At 42.8% G+C, this 18,476-nt stretch overlaps 1 protein-coding gene across 1 annotated transcript in view; it reads left to right on the plus strand.

Annotated features, from left to right (window-relative positions):
- Positions 1–14: 14 nt before the first annotated feature.
- The window catches only part of tafa4b (TAFA chemokine like family member 4b), a 56,360-nt gene continuing 37,898 nt past the window's right edge, over positions 15–18,476 (plus strand). Inside the window, exon 1 of the mRNA XM_032548818.1 lies at positions 15–3,967. The gene's annotated coding sequence lies outside the window, so the exon portion shown is untranslated. The remainder of the gene's footprint in view (positions 3,968–18,476) is intronic.

Genomic DNA, 18,476 nt, shown 5'->3' on the forward strand with positions numbered 1-18,476 from the left:
AGGCATTATAATAATGCCACAACTACTTTTCAGTTTAAAATATTCCAAAAATATTAGAATCGGTTTGACTTAAAGCACAAAACTACCAACACAAGACTCGAAGATGTGTAGACTGATGTATATTGATGCGTTTTGTTTGAAACGTTTTTCAGTTCTCTAAAGGAAAACTCTCAGTTTAACAAACTTCCAAGTATGTTAAACTGAGCTTTACGAGGGCACATTAGGTGTCATGTTTTTGTTTTTCCCTTGAGTAGCACAAAACTAATATCTGATCAAGTGCTGATAAACGTTTACAGAACACAAACAGGCATGATAAGTCATATGTTTATTTACAGGGAATTAGCGGCGACACCAGATCCTTAAAGTGGTGCGGGACGTTTTAACTTGATTTAAGAGCGAAGGGATAAAGGCTCTGCTTATGGGTAACCCTAGGAAATGGGATTCAGCCTAAATCTATTACAATCCACTCATCTTACTGTGCCCAGTTTCCCATTCATCCACGGAGCAGATCAACAGGGAGGTTAATGCGGGAATATTGATCTTAGAGGGGAAGGTACTCTTGAAGTTAAAAGCCGATTTTTATTTATTTATTTATTTCTTTGTCCGATGATTTCCTCCCACGGGGTGAGAGAGGATTATTCAAGAAGAGGTACCATAACTCCATATTACTCGACGAGAAAAACGTCTGCATACCAGCTTTTATGACAACACCTAAGCACAGCTCCGTCCAGAGCTTGAAGCGCATGAAAGGACTGATCTTCATTTCGGTGAAACCGGTAAAAAAAAATGAAAAGAAAAAGAACTACATATCTAAACAGGGAAGTGTAAAAAGAGTGGGCTAAATTTTGCATCGCTCATCTGCGTCCAGAAAAAAGTGTTTGATGCGGTTTTTCACTGATGCTATCTGGGCCATTTGATGAAGAGGAGATGAGATAAGTGCTGTGGGCTGTTGCCTCCATTAGCTGCACGGCTTTAAGATAAAAGCAACCCCTGATCCCCACTGGGACGTACATGCTCTGTTCTGCAGATTCAGATTCAGCAGGAACTTTATTTCCTTCCTCCTTCTTTTCTTCTACAGTTGTTTGCTTGTTTGGGAATCTTTGCGAAAGAGAGAAAGAAAGGGGGAAATAAAACGCGCAGAAAAGCCCCGGGACAGTCTGCAGCCGTCCGTAGTGTTGAAACTGGGCCACCCTTTCGGTTAAAAGCTCGCTACCTGAATTTCGCAACTAGGTCTTACAAAGTACCTCACTTCTAGCAAACCTACATCAGTGCCTCATCTACTCTCAGTTCAAAGCCAGACGGATCGATTCGCTATAGATCGGAGCAAAGATTAATCTGCTGAAAACAACACTGCTGCACTTTTTCTTTCTGTTCACAGGTGGCACACTTGGTTCAAAAGGCGTTCTTAGGAGCTAAAACAGCGTCGTTACACCCTACGTCTCATCCGGGCGCATGTTGCATCCCTCTGATTGCGTTGATTAGCTGCGGACGCTTTCGTTTGCTCCCCTCCCCCCCCCAAAAAAAAAATCCCCCAAAAGTACCTTTGACAGAAGCAGTACTGGCAGCAGGAGCGCAAGGGAGACATCCGAACGTATCGGATACCCCTCACCTCGGGTCGTTAGTGGACATCGATCTCTTCTAAGCCTTAATGACTGCAAATACAGCGCAGAACAATCAATCGCCATCAACACGCAGGAATATTCTGGGATGGGAGAATTGATAGGCTGTCTCCCGGCGCGCAATGGAGAGGCTGCGGTGATTAAATTCTGTTTAACGTCTCGGTGGTGGTCCGTGTGCGCGCCTCTTTGTTTATGCGTGTGCGGTTCAGGCTCAGAGATGGGGGTCTGTGGTGGAAGGGAGTAGGCTTACATCATCGCGCATCTCCAAGTGTTGAAACCGGTGTGCGGTCTGGAACATGACCGCGGCGAAGACTCTGGGCCGGCTATTGTTGGACGAGCGATGAGGCACCTGAGCGGCTCAGCTGTCCATCTGTCAGGAACGCACTCCCCCTTCCTCGGCTCATACACACGCACCTTCACACACATATAATGAGGTGCTGACGAGTGAAGGGTCACACACACATGGTCTCCTTGTGTTTGTGTAACAAATAAATAAAAAGAAATTGCCTTAAGGTGGAATGGTTAATTTATGCCATTTCCAGTTGGTACTATGTCACCTTTTTTAGGTATAAATAGAGAGCAAAGAATGTAATAAATGTATACATGCTTGTCTTCATTAAGTTAAAAGTGAGTAGAAATTATTCGTAGCAATATAAGTAGGTCAATTATTTATCAATAAACACTTAATTTATTAAACTGGAAGTGATTAGATGTTCCCGGTGCACCATGACGTAATCTGTGATTCAACAAGTATAGACTCTGATTAGTTAGCCTTCTCTGTCACACTGAACTCAGTTTGGGTCAAAAGTCAGAACTTGGATCTAGGAATGATGTCACACTCAAATAAAGCGTGTTGTGGTTGGAGTTTGGTAAACCATAAGGATTTACCGAAGCGGTGGCTGCTAGGCAACCTTCCCAGTCTGCTCTCCCACAGTTCAGAGGGCTTCCTTGTTGAATTTCAGTCTGGAAACTCTTCCGACTACAAATAGAATGTATCGAAAGCTTTTCCCCTCCTACCATCACAGACGTAACCATGTGAAATCACTGGGATTTAAACTGAAACTTTGTGCTTTAGTCATGTAGGACTGATATTGAGTTTTTCAGCAACAAATGCTCCTGCGTGGTTTGGTGTGAAACACTGGATGAACGTGTGGAAAAGGCCCTCATGCCTCCATGCTAAGTACGGTTGAGGATCTGTCATGCTGTGGGCTTGTTGCTCTTCCATATACATTGGGACATGGCAAAATGGACTACTGGAAATACAAGGAAATTTTAAATTAAAAACTTGTGCTCTATACCAGAAAACTAACAGTGGGTCATCAATAGATGTTTTTCATACACATTTTCTATCCACAGAAATGAAAAACAAATGAATCTCAAGCCACTTATCTTGACTGCAGTAGTGCCAGCTGGCTTTGACTTTCATGGGTAAGGCTTTGTGATTTATGAATTTTATTTATATTTAATTTATTTTACAACAGTTCACTTATTCGCATACGTATTTACCAATGTTGTTGTGGCTTGTAATTTTGTAGTTGTTCGAAACTTTACTGAGACGTTTCATTAAATGAATTTCGGCACATCTGGACTTCCATAGCTTTTTAGGAACCCCTGGATAAAACAAACATTATTTGGCAAAGATTGGCTCTTTAACATCTAAAACGCCTTGATCTGCTCCGTCTCTACTCGGACCTGCTGGAGTCCAGGCTGCTGTGTGAACTACGTGACATCAGTGAGGGAGCAGAAGAAGAAGCGGGGTGCGGAGCGGAGCCCGGTGAACTGGGCGGGCGCTGTTGCACGTGTTCTGAATCGAGGAGGTCGGGCTCGCATCGCGTTCCTCATGTCCAATCGATCCCCGCTCGGGAGGAGCGACGAGAGAGCATCAGGAGTATCACTCCTGCATCCCTGAATCCCTTCACTCTCATCAGCGTCTCTCTCGGGCGACCCGCGGCGCATCTCCGTGTCAGACTCGGGCAGCGGCTTGGAGTGGGTAAGAGGAACTTGTTTGGAGCCGGAGCTCGCCTTCCGGAGGGACGGAATTAACGCACTTCTTGGAGACTTTTCCCTCCACACCCCCTCGGCTCCAGTCTGATCTTGAGATGGGACTCGGCGAGATCATGGCAGCCCGGAGCCGGTCGCTGTTGCTCACCTGTGCCGTTTCTCCGGCGCAGCAGTAAAGCGCTCCCTTCGCACTATTTTGTGTGGGACCTGGACAAAGAGGCTCGGAAGGATTGACAGTTTGAAGTCTGGAAGTTGAAGCAGAAAAGTGACAAAAGTGCTCCAGTTCTCTCGCTTACTTGGATCCTGTACAGTTGGCACTGATCATGTCTTCGAGATTGTAGATCCGGGTAAGATGGCATTCCTCCCCCCCCCCCAAGTACTCTCACCCCCTAACCACCCATCTCTTTTCACAGCGCCCTGTCAGTAGGACCATGACACAAGGATGGAGTCACTAAGCCTCCAAGCGATGATAAGAAATGACTATGATGTCACTTTAGAGTTATTCGCTCTTGAATCGTGATCTTACACGCGTGGATCATGAGTTGAGTGAAGCACCGACCCGGCGTCTGTGGCGCAAACTACGGCAGATGGGAGGTGAGATTGATGCAGCGTTTCATGACTGGTTGCGGGTTAAAGGAGCGGCCGCAGAGCGATCTCAGCTGACCGGGCGATTTTCTTTTTTTTTTTTTTTTTTTTTAAAAGAGAGATAAAGAGAGAGGGGGGGGGGGGGGGGGGATTTGCTGGTTAGTACTGTTGGTTAGTGGGGGCGGGAAATCCATAGAGCTCAGACAAATTTTAAGATATGAAAATGACACTTATGAACAAAATAAAAATAAATCAGGAGTTGCCGGTTTCTCCGAGCAGATCGTGCGCACTGAGGCGGTGTGAGATGAGAGGTGTGGTGCAGAAACTATTGGGCGCAAACAGAAGCAACTCTCTCTCTCTCTCCCTCTCTCGTACCCTCCCCCTCTCTCTCTTTCCCTGTCTCTCATCCTCTGTCGCTCCCCCTTCACTCACACACTCCTACACGCTTAAGCGAGAAGCGAAAATTACTTGCTGCATGTTAATGGACGCAGTAATGAGACCCAACCCCTATCGTGCTGTAATTGTTAGTCGTCCCCCCCTCTCCCCCCCCTCATATCTCTTTGGCTCTGCAATTTGTACTGTATTCGAGACGCCGTAATTATTTGCCCATTGTTTTGTTTTGAACGCGGCTCTGGCTCTCCACCGAAAGCGCTGTTATTAGGGCGGACAGGACAGGAGAGGAGAGGAGAGGAGAGGGCGGCTGAAGAGGATCCGTCCTGGGACTTAATTCTCATTGACAGTCACATTAACACGGGAGCAGCGCTCTTAATCCTGGGGAGATTACTCTCTCCAACCTGTCACCCAGTCTCTCTCTCACACACACCCATACACACGCAGAGTAACAAACACCTGCGTAAAGGTGCAGTGGCGTCCTTTGTGTGACTGTTGACCTGGGCTGCCATCTCTTTCTGCCCCCTCTAACAAAAACACCCACCCACTGCGCTGAGGGACACATTAAGCAAAGACAAAACAGTAGGAAAACATAAAGCTTTTAAGTATGTAACATAACTGAAAAATAAATTTAAAATATTGATCTAATATTAGAGCTAAAGGGATGGATACTGAGATTTATTTTAGCTTTTTTTTTTTATATTGCTAAAACTTGTTTTGCTTTTTCTTTTCCTTTTTTGTTTGTTTCCTCTACCAGGATTTCACATTTGCATTATATTTATAAAGCTGAGACAACTTAGAGTATGGTGGGTCTGGTTTCAAAACAATGTGAGGATAGTTCTGCTCTACAAAATAGAGATGAATGTTATGTTACCTGGGTGCCACAGTTGATTTCCTGACAAGGTAAAATAAATGGAAAACTGTGTTTTAAAGACTTCTATAATCGCCGTAGAACAATTTGTCCCAAGAACGACTTGTCAAAAAAAACGTCACCTCTCTCAATTATTGTGGTCATAAAATACCGAGAAAGCTTTACGTAATTGTCTCTTTTTTATGTGTTTTTACAAAAAGCATAAAGGGTTAGTAAATATCAAATCGGCATGTTGTGATGTCGTTGTGGCCGCCCCCCAGGTGTTTCCACCCCGGAGTGAGAGCCGCATCACCCGTATAAATGTGGCTAATCTTCTCACAGAGGGTTCAGGGTGATTGGCTGTGAACGAGGAAGGAGAATGGATTGTGCGCGCGTTTGTGAGCAGTTGAGAATGGACAGCGGCGTGGAGGGGGAAAAAAACCAAGAAAAAACGACGTAAAGTTCAGGGGGGAGAAGATGAGCCTGAGAGCGAGGGAGAGATCGGACGGTGGGAGGGAAAAGAGGTAAAGATGACATGTGCAATATTGTGAAACGACGAGGCTTCGCCTGCATAATAACACAAGCGGTAGATAACGTGGGAAAATCAAGCACGTGTGATTGACGAAGTGACATCAGGGCGGCGCAGATTGGGTATCACCTACTCACCTACTGGCGCTAACAGATTGACTGTAATCAGCGCAAGGAGGAAGAGGAGGGGAGCAATAAAACCCCCCAAACCTCCCTCTGCCTGTGATGTCGTGGAAACGGATGCGGAACAAAAGCCACGATGCAGAAGAATGACTGTGTCAGGCCATCTTCTGTGTGCATTGATTCAGAGAGCGTGAACGTGATGTCACCGAAATGCAAAAGAAACAGAAGACAAACAGCACTGGCTTGTCTTCTTAAAACAGGAGATCCATTACTCTAATGGAGGCAGGAGGGGAGAGTAGATCAATGAGTGCGTGTGTGTGCGTTTGTTTGTAATACCTTGTGGGGACCATTTTCCAGACACATACTGTGTTGTGGGGACCCACTGCTCCTTGTGGGGACCGAAGCCTGGTACCCACAAGGGGAAACACTGTTTTTGGGTCCGGGGTCAGATTTTCTTTTTCATTTTTTTCTCCGAAGAGTTTTTGCGGCGCTAGTAGCTCCTATTTTTTGTACAGTAGGCAGACAGGAAGGAGGGTGAGGAGAGGGGGGAAGACATGCGGTAAAGGTCGTCGGGACCGGGAGTAGAACCCGCGACGTCCACGCCGAGGACTAAGGCCTCCAAACGTGGGGCGTGCTAACCCCCTGCGCCACCACAGCACGCCCCCGGGGTCAGATTTAAGACTAAGGTGTGAATTGAGTTTTGTTTAGGGTTAGGATAGGGGTAAGGGTAAGGTTTAGGCTGTAGAAATGAATGGAAGTCAATGGAAAGTCCCCACAAAGATAGCCACACAAACGTGTGTGTGTGTGTGTGTGTGTGTGGATTCGTTTCATGTCACGGGGGCAAAACCACAACTTGGACAGAGGTTGTGACCGGTGGTGGAGAAAGACTGTGTGGGTGTGTGCGTGTGTGTGTGTGTGTGTGTGTGTGTGTGTGTGGTGGTTTGGAGTGGATCCACTGTTCTGTAAAGCCTCTGTGATCAGAATGGATCCTTCTGAACGGATCAGCACGGCCCGGGATCAGGACGCAAGAACAAGCAGTGCGATGATGTTCACACACATCACTACACATATCCATAATTTTAAAAAAAGAAGCTAAAATTGCTATTGATCACACTGTGAAACAAAGTAAAAGTTCCCGTCAGCAGATTTGTGTGCGATCTGGTAAAGTTTCCCCCCTCTCCGCGTCAGTCCGCCTGTCACTGCGGGCTCCGGCGGGTCCAGACAGAGCAGTTTTCATCACTCCTCTTCACAGCGTTAACTTCTCCTCCATCCATTCACAGTCTGTGAGTCAGCCACTGCAAGGCCTTGTCTTCCTCCCCCCCACCTCATTCCCTCGCCTCCATGTAGCAGCGGACAGACTCACTCATACACACTTCCACATGGCCTCTGCTTGAGAAGACAGTGACAGGCATCTAGAGGTTTTTGTAGAGTGAAGAGAGGTGAATCGTATGCTAGGGAGGGATTTTCTTTCACCAAACATCTGGAAACGTTCTGCCCAAAGCGGGTTTCGAGGATCTAATGCTCCTTTGGGAAAGGTGACGCCACCTCGCGTGCCTCAAGGTGATTTTCCCCCGCAGCTTTACCTCACTTTGACCATGACAAATCTCCCTAAGTGATAGTAATGATTGTACTAACAGGCACAGTTCCTTCCCACCATGATCCATCTATCACCTTGGATGCAATCTGCTGCCTCCCAATTTGTGATTTTGCGCGCACGTGTGCTTGCGTGTCGGTCTCTGTCCTCCCCCCTTCTCCCCCCCATTTCGGCAGCTGTAGGTAGGTGTGTGCTGGGTTATGAGACGCTCCCATCACGTTGCGTAGCCGGCGTGGATCCGTTGTAAAGATGGGAGAAAAAATCAGAGCCCGGGGCGTCCGAAAACAAACTAACAAAAAAAAACGAGGACGAAAAATAGCTGGAACACCGTGGGATGCGGGGATGTAAAAGTGGGGAAACGAATAAGAAAGGCAGAGATTATGTAAACAGAAAAAAAAACGACAAGAAAGATAGCCAGGGTATGTTCTGAATGGAGAGCAGGAGTAAATGAGTGTGGGAGAGTGATGCCTCGACAAGGAGGAGAGTGGTTAGTCAGGGCTGAACTGAAATCTGTCAGGTTGTGTAAATGTGTGTGTTTGTGGGGTGTGTGTTTGCGCTGGAGGTGATGGCTTTGTAATGAAAACACCGGCTGAGGGTCCCTCTTCATGGCTGACTGATGTCAGTCACGTCTCAAAGGATGGCCGCTCTGATGGATGCTTGTGGTCTGTGGAATCAAATACCGAAAACCATAAAAAGAAAAGTAGCCTAAATACAGTGTAACTTTTTAATTAAGCAACTAGTTTTAGTTGACTATATAAAGGGCAGGTTGCGTTGCTTAAAATGTGAATTCATCATCGTGGAGGAAAGCATTTTTGATGTGTCTGAGGCACTTGATTTGCAAGGCTTCTCCATGTTGTTGTGCATATACATTGTAAAAAAAAAATCAGTGAATGTGAAGCGCTCCCTTACGTTTACTGTTTTGTTTCTTCCCCGGGTTCGACATTTTCCCCTCATTGGTAGGATGCTCACTGCTGTCACTCAGGAAGATCAAGCCTGGTTGGCTATTGATGCAATTTGTTTTACATTTCCCTGTGACTACATGAGATCTGATTTCAGCTCCAATCCCAAACATGTTTTTTTATTAGCTGACATTAAGAATATTCTGCATCTTTTTTTAACATTTTTTTTAATTAAAGTTATTTCATTTTCAACAAAATTAAAAATGCACCGATCAGGCTTTTGCTGGCTGATACCGATTTCTGTTTTTCTTTTAGGTCTGAGATGCTGATACTGACTTTGGAGTGACTGAGAAATGTTTTATTCTAAAAACTATAATACACAAAAAAGAATTTTAAAAAATTGCTGCAGATTCTTTGACAGATTTTTTGGCAGTAGGTAGCAGTCGTCATATTGAGCGGTAATCGTACTGTATCAGCGTCACACACACACTTAGGATACAATAACTAAGCCTGTTACAATAAACAATAAATCAATTAATCGCTTGATAAATTAAAGCAAGCTCAATCATTTCTATTTGCATAATTTATTGTTTTTCTCTTTCTTCTAAAAACTGTAGGATAAAAGTCTTTAGTCTGGTGTTTTGGTCTCAACTTGACCTTTTTTTGAAGGACAATATTATTTGTACAGAGATTTCACAATTCATTCTATTTGTTGCTCCTGTTTTGTTTATACTGTATATTTTAAATATCCAAATATCCAGTTTTAAATGTTGGTTAAAATTTAGCATTTATTGACATTTAAAAATGCGTTCTTGCATTTTTATGCCATTACCACTGTATTAATTGAAAATGGTCTCGTATCGTTTATCGCGATAACTTCTGGGACAATTTATCATTGTCATCCTGACAGGCCTTTCAATAAACTCAAAGTAAAACGCACCAACTTAAACGTCATTAGCTTAATTGTTTATTGACTGAAATCGGCTGAATTCTTAACTTTTCAGTATTTGGATCGGAGCCGACAAAAGAAAAATCGTCTGCTTCTGTTCTCCGGTCGGTAGATTGGTGCAATTTGACAAAGGTTGCAAACGCTTTTTAACAAAATGCTAAAAAAAATTAAAAAATAAAATCTGTGACGTTTTCTACACATACTGTACAAGACCACATTTCAGTCATTATTATTCAACATAAATAATCTATTTCCATCTACCCACTTTACATCCACTTTCATATTATAACATTTGAACCCCCCTCTACCTCGCCAAATAAAGAAAATCATGACATTTTGGATTAGAACCTGCACAGCCGGTATAATTGTGTGAAACCCATTAAGTGTCAACAGATCTGTTTGGGATATTTGTGCATAATCCCTGTTTGGAATTGCTTTTGTGAGCGCGTGACAGAGGGTTAGAGGCCCTGCTTGTCTGAGGGGAGCAGAGTGATGGTGTCATGCTCCGCAGACTCACAGACAAATTAATTCACTTATTGACACTGCTGACACGTCTCAGTGACTTTGTAAAATGAACAATTGATCAAGCTTCCTCTCTCTTCTCGGCTCTCTCTCTCTCTGTATTCTCCTGACTTCTGTCTTTTTTTTCTTCTAGTCTACCTCCTGGTTCTCGCTGCCCTGCTTGCTGTCGCCATCACTTTTATTTATGAGTTTTTGGTTTTCGCTTTAATTTTCGCCTTTTGATTTACCCAAACTCGGTTTTATTTGACTCATCATGTACAGTAATTGCCCCGTTGGAAAGATAAGCGGAATAAATCTAGCTGGTTTACTAAGGAAGAAAATTTGCCAAAAAAAAAAGAAAAGCACCTCTGATTGGACAGACACTGAAATGGGCCCATTTTCTCTTTTGTTTCACTCTAATCAGAGTTTGGCGACTCATTAAATGCTTAAAAATTTTTTAAAGCTACCACTGTTTCTATTAAAAAAAAAGCAACAAACAAATAAAGGCAAATAAAGGTTGGAGGATTCACATTTTGATGTCTAAATGATTAGACATAATAATAATAATAATAATTTTGTCAATTTGTTTCAGGTAGATCTTCTTGGTCAAAGCACCTGAAACGTTTTCATCTCTTCGTTATGATTTAATCCTTTATAAAAAAAAGGGGGGAAATATATATATATACATCGTCTAGGAAAAACCTGATTGGTGCAAAAACACAAAATTTTACAAAGGATTTCTGGTCTAGTTTCTAGTTTTAAACATCTTAGTGCACTTGAATTTTTCAGCAAGCTATAGGAGCTTGTAATAAGTCAATAATTCATTAGTATTGATGATAAAGTGCTAGTTTAACTGGCAGATTATTTAAATTAGAACAAGACATTTTTCCCATGTTAAAAGTGAAATAATCTGCCAGTGGAAATAGAACTTAAAGGAATTGGTGACTTAAAACAAGCTCCTATATCATGCTGTAAAGACACTTGTTAGATTTTGTTTTGTATTTCAAGTGTGTTTGCTTTAGAAACTAGACCGGACTACTTGGTAAGATTGGGTGTTTTTGTGGCGCGCATGTCTACAAATGAACATAAACTTGCATCGTAAGAGAGGAGAAGCAGCTGTTGTATTTTATCTGCACTTAGATATAATCGAATGCAAAGCTAGCGCTTCACCTGCTGGACCGACTCTCAGCCTCAGAGTTCAGGTCTGAACTTTTTTTTCATGTGGGTCAAAGGAACTGCTCTGCACACAGTGTTTGCAGGCTTCACGTCAAGGTGCCTCACTTTTCATTCATCTTGATTTGAGAACAGAATGAAATGAATGGCCGATGCTCTCCGCCGTCTCTCTGTCTGTCAAGCACCCGGCCCGTTACATTGACTTCACAGCAGAGGAGCTTTGCACAAAGTGCTGCTCACACATCCTCGTTCACACTTTCACCAATAATCATTAAAAGAGAGCCACAAATGACCTGGACGTTCTTCGACGGAGGCTTTGAATCCTCCAGAAAGTGAAGAAATTGCAAGAGTAGCCCAGTTTGTGCGCCAAAACATTCAGTTATTTGATATTTAGTCATTTAAAGATGTGTGCCATGCTGCTGTTTGAGTCATTTATAAGCTGATATAAGTTTTTACCGCATTAAAGGAGATTTTAATGCAGATTCTCAGTGCTCGACCAGCTCATCCTAAATCTGGGGGGAAAAAATTGGTCGATTGATCGGTGCGTTTCTGTGGGGAAACATTTGCTGGCTCCGCTGAAGCATCCTTCATTACCGTGCCAGGTTATTCCATCTCCCCTTGTGCTCATACATTCATCTCTACTAGCGCTTGTTTTCATCCTCATCACAGTCCGGATGGTAATTTGAAAATTGCAGATATCGTAGGAAACGGTCACAGGAACAGGTTCGCAGAGGGAAAAGGCTGAGAAGGAGAAGATAATTACCTAAAATATTCCTCTTTTTTAAAAATAACTTCTCATCCAAGAAAGAACCAAGTGAATCTGCGAGTTTTACTCACTCCGGGTCAAAATGTTTTGCCTTTTCTTTTTTAAGACGTAAAAAGTGAGTTCCAGCCTGCAAAGACTAGCAGCAAATGAAAGAAAGACAGAAAGGAATAAACACGGCAGATTGTTTTGGAGGAGAAGGAATGGGGAACGCCAGTGAATTGTGAGCAGGTGTGCGCTGTCATCTAAAAGTGTCTCGTTTCCATTTCACCTTTCCATCCATCTTCCGGCGCTCGGGGACACTGACTTTTAATGGCCTTTTAATGCTTTATTAGAATGCAGCAGATTTACGGGCTTGGACTGCGCCGGTGTCTGTCAGCGGCGCCGAGGAGGGCTTCGCTGTTAAATGTCGACCCGATCTGGACGAGGGGTTTCAGATGACAGAAAGCAGAAACCGGGCCTTCTAATGCATATTTCTAGATAATCTTTATTAGCCTAATAAATTTCCTCACTTGTTTTTGGTTTTGCAAAAGAAGAAATTTCCTCCCCACCTTTTAACCCTAACAGTAGAAGAAACTAAAAACAATACGGCGTGCTTATTTGCAAAATGATGATGTTGTAAATAGTCATAAAGCGAAATTGGGGGGATTTGGTTCTATTCCCAGGGCGGCATGACCTGGCCGAGAGAACGGGGAGGGGGGCACAAAGCAGAAAATGAAACAGCATTTGTTTTTATGGCTTACTGACACCCGTCCCCACCCAGTGGTGTGGTGCTCATCACAAATGGCTGATGAAGGGTGGTGCTGGTGTCTGATTAGCACCAAATTTAAAGGCTGCCAGTCAGACTTTAGTCAGATAATTCTGTACTGAACAGAAAGTCTTTGAGATTCATGACGGTTTTATCATATTTAAAAGCTTTCTTGGCAAAGCTTAGAATGACACAAGCATGAAAAGCACATTAGACTGATTCTGTAGTGATTAGAGATGTTATAGTACACAGTCTCTTTGGTTCCTGTCACCTTTTTCTTTTTGCTTTTCTTGTGTCATCCTTATCAGATCAGTGTTTGCAGTTCTTGAATTATTTCTGTTTGAGTTGCATGATACATATCATCTCCCCCAACAGTTTCTTTGCAGAATTTGTTTTTTTCTGAGTGTGGGGTAACAAAACGAGGAACCTGCCCCGGGCGCTGTGTTGCTGCTTGTTTAAAAAGTGAGTCCAGCTCCCAGAAGTGGCGTTCACCTGCTTTAAATCATAAAACATGCATCAAACGTCGTGGTCTTTCACCTCGACAAACCGTAATAAGCTGAAGGAAAATGAAGAGGAAAAGATGCAGCGCTGAGAAAAGAAGAAGGATGGGAGTTAGTTTATGAAAATAAGTTGAGAATTGGATAGAAACTTGGAAAAAACTCCAAAGAATTTATGATTTACCCCCGACCCCTGTTATTTAAAGTGTTTCTCTCTGTCTAAACACACACAGCATGTCTTGCTATCTTCACAAGGACTTTACATTGTCTACCATTCATTTCCAATTCATTTTTACAGCCTAACACTAAACCAGTAAGTGGCTAGCCATAAAACCTAGCATAAAGTCAATGAGCACCTTGGCCCTCAACCTAACTCCTAACCCCAAAACGTCACTGCTTCTTACGGAGCCCAGACTTTGGGCTCCATCATAACATAGATTTTGTTGAAAAAATGGGACTTACAAGGTGAGAAATGCTAAAACACACACATGCGCACCTACCCCCAGCCCCACCCCCACCATACACACACATGCACATATGTTTTGGTCACTGGATCCTGAAATGATGGCTTGTGCAACAAGGTGGGATTTAGACTTAAGTGCAGGCAGATCAATTGAGCTGTAATGGTACCTTAGAGCCAAGGCCATTCTCTGAACTCTGCAGTCGATACCACGGTCAGGTAATGGTCCCGCATTCAAACATTCACTGACAACTCTCTCCTTCCAAGCTTTTTTTTTTTTCCCCCTGCCAGGCCATTTCAGCAAACCCTTATTCGCTTATTAGCTGGTGATTTTATTGGAATATACACAGCAGCAGAGAGAGAGGCCCAGTGGCATTGTGGGATTTCACACCTTTGCCTCTGTAATCAAAGGAATTAACTGATGTAAAATATCCTGCTTTCAATCTTCCAACTTGCTCTCTCAGAGAAAACTGCTACTTGTCTTCGCATCCGTAAAGCGCAGAGGAAGGTCTGGAGGAACGGAAAGCGTGAACACCAACGAGAAGTTGAGTTGAGAGAGGCTGGGTGAACGCGAGGAGCCGTGCCTCGTGAACACCGTGGAGTCCAAGTTTGTAAGATTGCGTCTGTGCAATTTAGCGCGTCTATATTTGCACGCAGCGACCCAAAAGAAACAGCAGAGGAGCAACATGGCTGCCTCATTCGCTTGGGAGGGAGGGAGAGAGGGAGTGAGCGGGCATTACACCCCCCGACTGAATGTTAATACCGCGCATATCGGTGGAAATCTGCAACGCTTCACATGAGATCCCACTGAGCGTTGTGCTTCTTGCCCGTTTCATTTTCAATGTCTTTCCGCCTTAGGGAGACGCACTTTGTTTTACACTGATAGGATTTCTTTCTTTTTTTTTTTACCCTCTTCTTTGTCTGCTTGGTTTATGTTTGGGCAAAGAAAAATCAGTACGGGGGAAGATACTGTTGTGAAGCGCGTGTGTGGCCTTCAGACATATACATTTTCACTTCTATTTTGCGCCGTAATTGAACCGGAGATTCTTTTTTTATATCTGGAGTTTGTCCTCATGCTTTATTTCGCCGAGACAGATTTAAATTCTATTTTAATACGCAGAACACATTTGTTGTACAATGGCTCTACCATAAGGAGGACTACATGTGAAAAAACAAAAACAACATAGTTCTGAGACAGCGATACAGGAGATTTACACTTGATGACTTGCAGCAGCGTTTATGTTGCACACTTTTTCCTCTTCTCACCATCGATTTTGTTATTTTCTTTGGCTTTCTTCACTTTTTTTCTATTTTTCTTTAATAATCAAACTCAAAAGCCATGAAACATTTTTAGGTGTTTTACTTAAAGCATGTAAATACAGTAGAACTCATACTTTAGGTCTAGCTTAAAAATCTCTTGAACGTCCTCAGGACTCTTAAGTTCTTGTCTGCAGTTTCACTTTTTTAGGTGAAAATGATCAGCTAAAGTTGATCCATGATTTTAAAATGTTGTGTGTTTCCCAATTTTGTGTCATTTTGAAGACTAAGAAAGAATATGAAATAAAGAAATCAATCAGCAACATGGGTCAGGACTATGAAAAACTTCATCTGACTAACTAGAGGCTTACCTCACACACACTAGCAGGCTGGAGTGTGTGCACCAGTGTTACCAATGAGTTGGAAATAAGTGACTGAGAAAGGTGAAATGTTTTGTCCACCTGCAATTAAAGATTAGAAAAGAGCGCTTTAAAGTGAAAAATTTCAGCATTTCTTTCTCACACACAAATATTCTGCGTCTCAGTCTGTCAGGTCAGGAGGTCGATCAGCTTTACAGTGTTGTGTGGGCAAAAAAACCCAAACTTTAGATCCAAAGCTAAATGAAAACATTAGCAACAGCCATGTGCCACATAGGTCATCCAGTAACGATGCGCTTCCTGTCTCCAACAGCTCTGCTGATATGAAACTTCCTGTCCTGTCCTAACAGATGATATCATCTCTCTGACTGACAAACAGGGCAGGACCCGGGCGACAGCCGCATCAGACAAAAAAACTGTTTAGCAAACCTGTTTCTTGATGCGCCAGATGAGGTCAGAGTCTGCATCCGCAGGAGTAATTTAGCAAATTCGTGAGCGGGTGCTTGCGTGCGTATGTTTTGCGACGGTGCGGCGGGAGACGCGCGGCGCACGCGGATGTGTATTTGTGGAGGAGGTAGATCTGCCTGGTTGCATGCCAATGAGCCGGCGTGTCAGTCCTGCGTGATTACCGGGAGAAATGACACGGCTCAACCTCTCGGCCCTCTGAGACGCGCGGCGAGAAGAGATGGAGAGGGTGATGTAGCAGGAGGGATAATTTTAGATGGGGTGAGACTTGATGTGTTCAGATAATCTTGAGCATGTTTGTGCTCCGCTTGCTGTAGTGTGTGAGGGTTTGTGTGTGTCTGTGTGTTTTTGTCCTACTAGAATAAGTGAGAACCTCCCCACCCTTTAACATAAAGACATTCCAACTTGTGTTTTAGGTTCAAAGCTTTACAACTACCATCAGATACCACAGCTCAGTTAACCCTACATTTTCTGGTTGATTAGAGGATCCAATAAAACTCACCTTGATGTCCTTTTAACGGTAAATTCAGATTATTTCAGAGAAAGTGAACACATTTTCATGACGTTTATATACGGCGGTGCAGAAGCATCTATAAGCAAAGCCGATTGCTCATGCAGCAGCACAGCTGCACAATAAAAAATCAGAACGTTGGGACACTTTTCCAATCTGATGCGAACGCAGCATAAACTACTGTCTGTCCATTGATTTCTGATTACAAACCTGGAGAAAAGTGACATGATTGCTGCCAGAGTGTTTCTATAGACAGTGATGTATGGGATGCCAGTGATGTCGAATTTTGCGGGCATAGCGTTGTGTTGAGGTCCAATTGCAAAAATGTCCTGATATGGAGAGCGGTCCATTAGTTGGGGGGGGCAGCGTTTAATAACTTTGGTTAAAGAATATGTAGAATTAAGCAGCCTGTAGTTTTTGTCTGTTTTCTGTGTTAAGAGGTCAATTTACGAAGGATATAAATGATACAAGGCGTGCTGGTTATGGTTCCAACAACATGGTTTTCTTTGTCACATCAAATGATATCAGTTTATTTTCAGACTACTAATAGCATACAATGAAAGAAATGATGCTGGGTTGAAAAGTGATGGGTTTGCTTGTTGTAAAGATTTTTTATGGTTCTAAAACACCCAAAGTACTTTTAACAAAACATATGAAGTTCCAACTGTAGGTATTTATTAGACTTGATAAGTTAGCTTTTTAGAGCGTTCCTTTAAGTTTTAAAGCTCTAGGTAGCATTTATTTACTAGCAGTGGCAGGATAATGGCTCTTTGCACTGAAAAAAAAATGCTAAGTGATGAGATACATTTTTTCCTTTAAAAAAAGTTTATGTTTGTGTTTATGTCTGACAGGTATTTGGCCCAGAGAAACTATAGTCACAGTCTTAATTTTTTCATTAATATTTCGCCTCACAAAGCTACTAGCAATGTCACTACAAGGAATAAATTTCTCCATAATGCTGAAAATTATTTCACTGGGGAGTCTCTACTGGATTGTGGGTAAGAGATGTGAGTAAATTATATGTTCAAATGTGTTAAATTAATACGTTAGTTACACCTTTCAGCAGCTTATTTGTCCTTCTGCATATAGAGTGAGTGCACTATGTATAATCATTCAACTACTTCTAAAGCGTTGCCCTCCACAGACATCACTAATTTACGTTTTATATTTTAACTATCAAGCATCGAAAGTTTTTTTTTTTAATGTAATATGTCTCTGTTATATTTGCATATCTAACCAATCCCTGCAGGTTTGGAGGTCCAAACCGACAGCTTTACTCCACTTATTTTTATTTTGGTGTATTATCTCCGTGACTACAAGCCCTGATTGTTCTCTACGTTTACTTTTTACAAAATAATAATAATAATAATAAAAAAAAAGTCTAAAACCATTCCCTGAGTTTTGTTGAAGACTTTGCAAAGGTTACAATTTTGTTTCCGATGACGGGACATTTTCTCTCTCCTGTTCCCAACGAGCAGCGCACACACTCCCACACATGCACACACACCCCCACACACATGCATGGCTGTGCTCCTTTAATGAGTGTATCACAGAACAAAGCTGATAAAAATGCATGCCCTGACTCAGCCTTTCAAAAGGGAATAAGAAATAGGCCTCTGTGCAGCCATGCAGCATGCCTAATCACTTCTCAGAGCGCATGCACCTTGCATACTTTCACATACTGTACCGGATTCAAACTGCTACACACAAATACACAAGTTTAAACTCTGATCGCAAACGTCAGACGCTGCGAATGTGTGGATGTTGTGTGCTCTATAAGAATATTTTTTAATTATACCTAAATAATGAACATTTTCTCCTTTTTGATCCAACTTCACTGAAGCTCTTTCAGATTATTATTTCATTGCCCTTGTTAGTTTGCATCTTTATTTCTGGTTCCTTTGCAGACCGGTGCTTCTCGCTGTTGCACTCTCCCCTCACTAGGGGGCAGTGGCACTACACCGATGTTTGAAAACGAATCCTGGTCCTTTCGGAAAAGTCTCCCAGCATATTAGTGGACTGAGTTGCATATCAATGAAATATGATGAATAATGAAGGTTTGAGGAGTGGAGAAGACTTTGCTATTAATGTGACTGTTGTCTTTTCTTGAAGCCTGCAGAGTCTTTCCCCTTTGCAAAGAGAGGCGTGTTGACACACTACTATTGTAGGATGGCAATTTACCTTGT

Source organism: Xiphophorus hellerii, chromosome 20, assembly GCF_003331165.1.
Source record: "Xiphophorus hellerii strain 12219 chromosome 20, Xiphophorus_hellerii-4.1, whole genome shotgun sequence".
Taxonomy (NCBI): domain Eukaryota; kingdom Metazoa; phylum Chordata; class Actinopteri; order Cyprinodontiformes; family Poeciliidae; genus Xiphophorus; species Xiphophorus hellerii.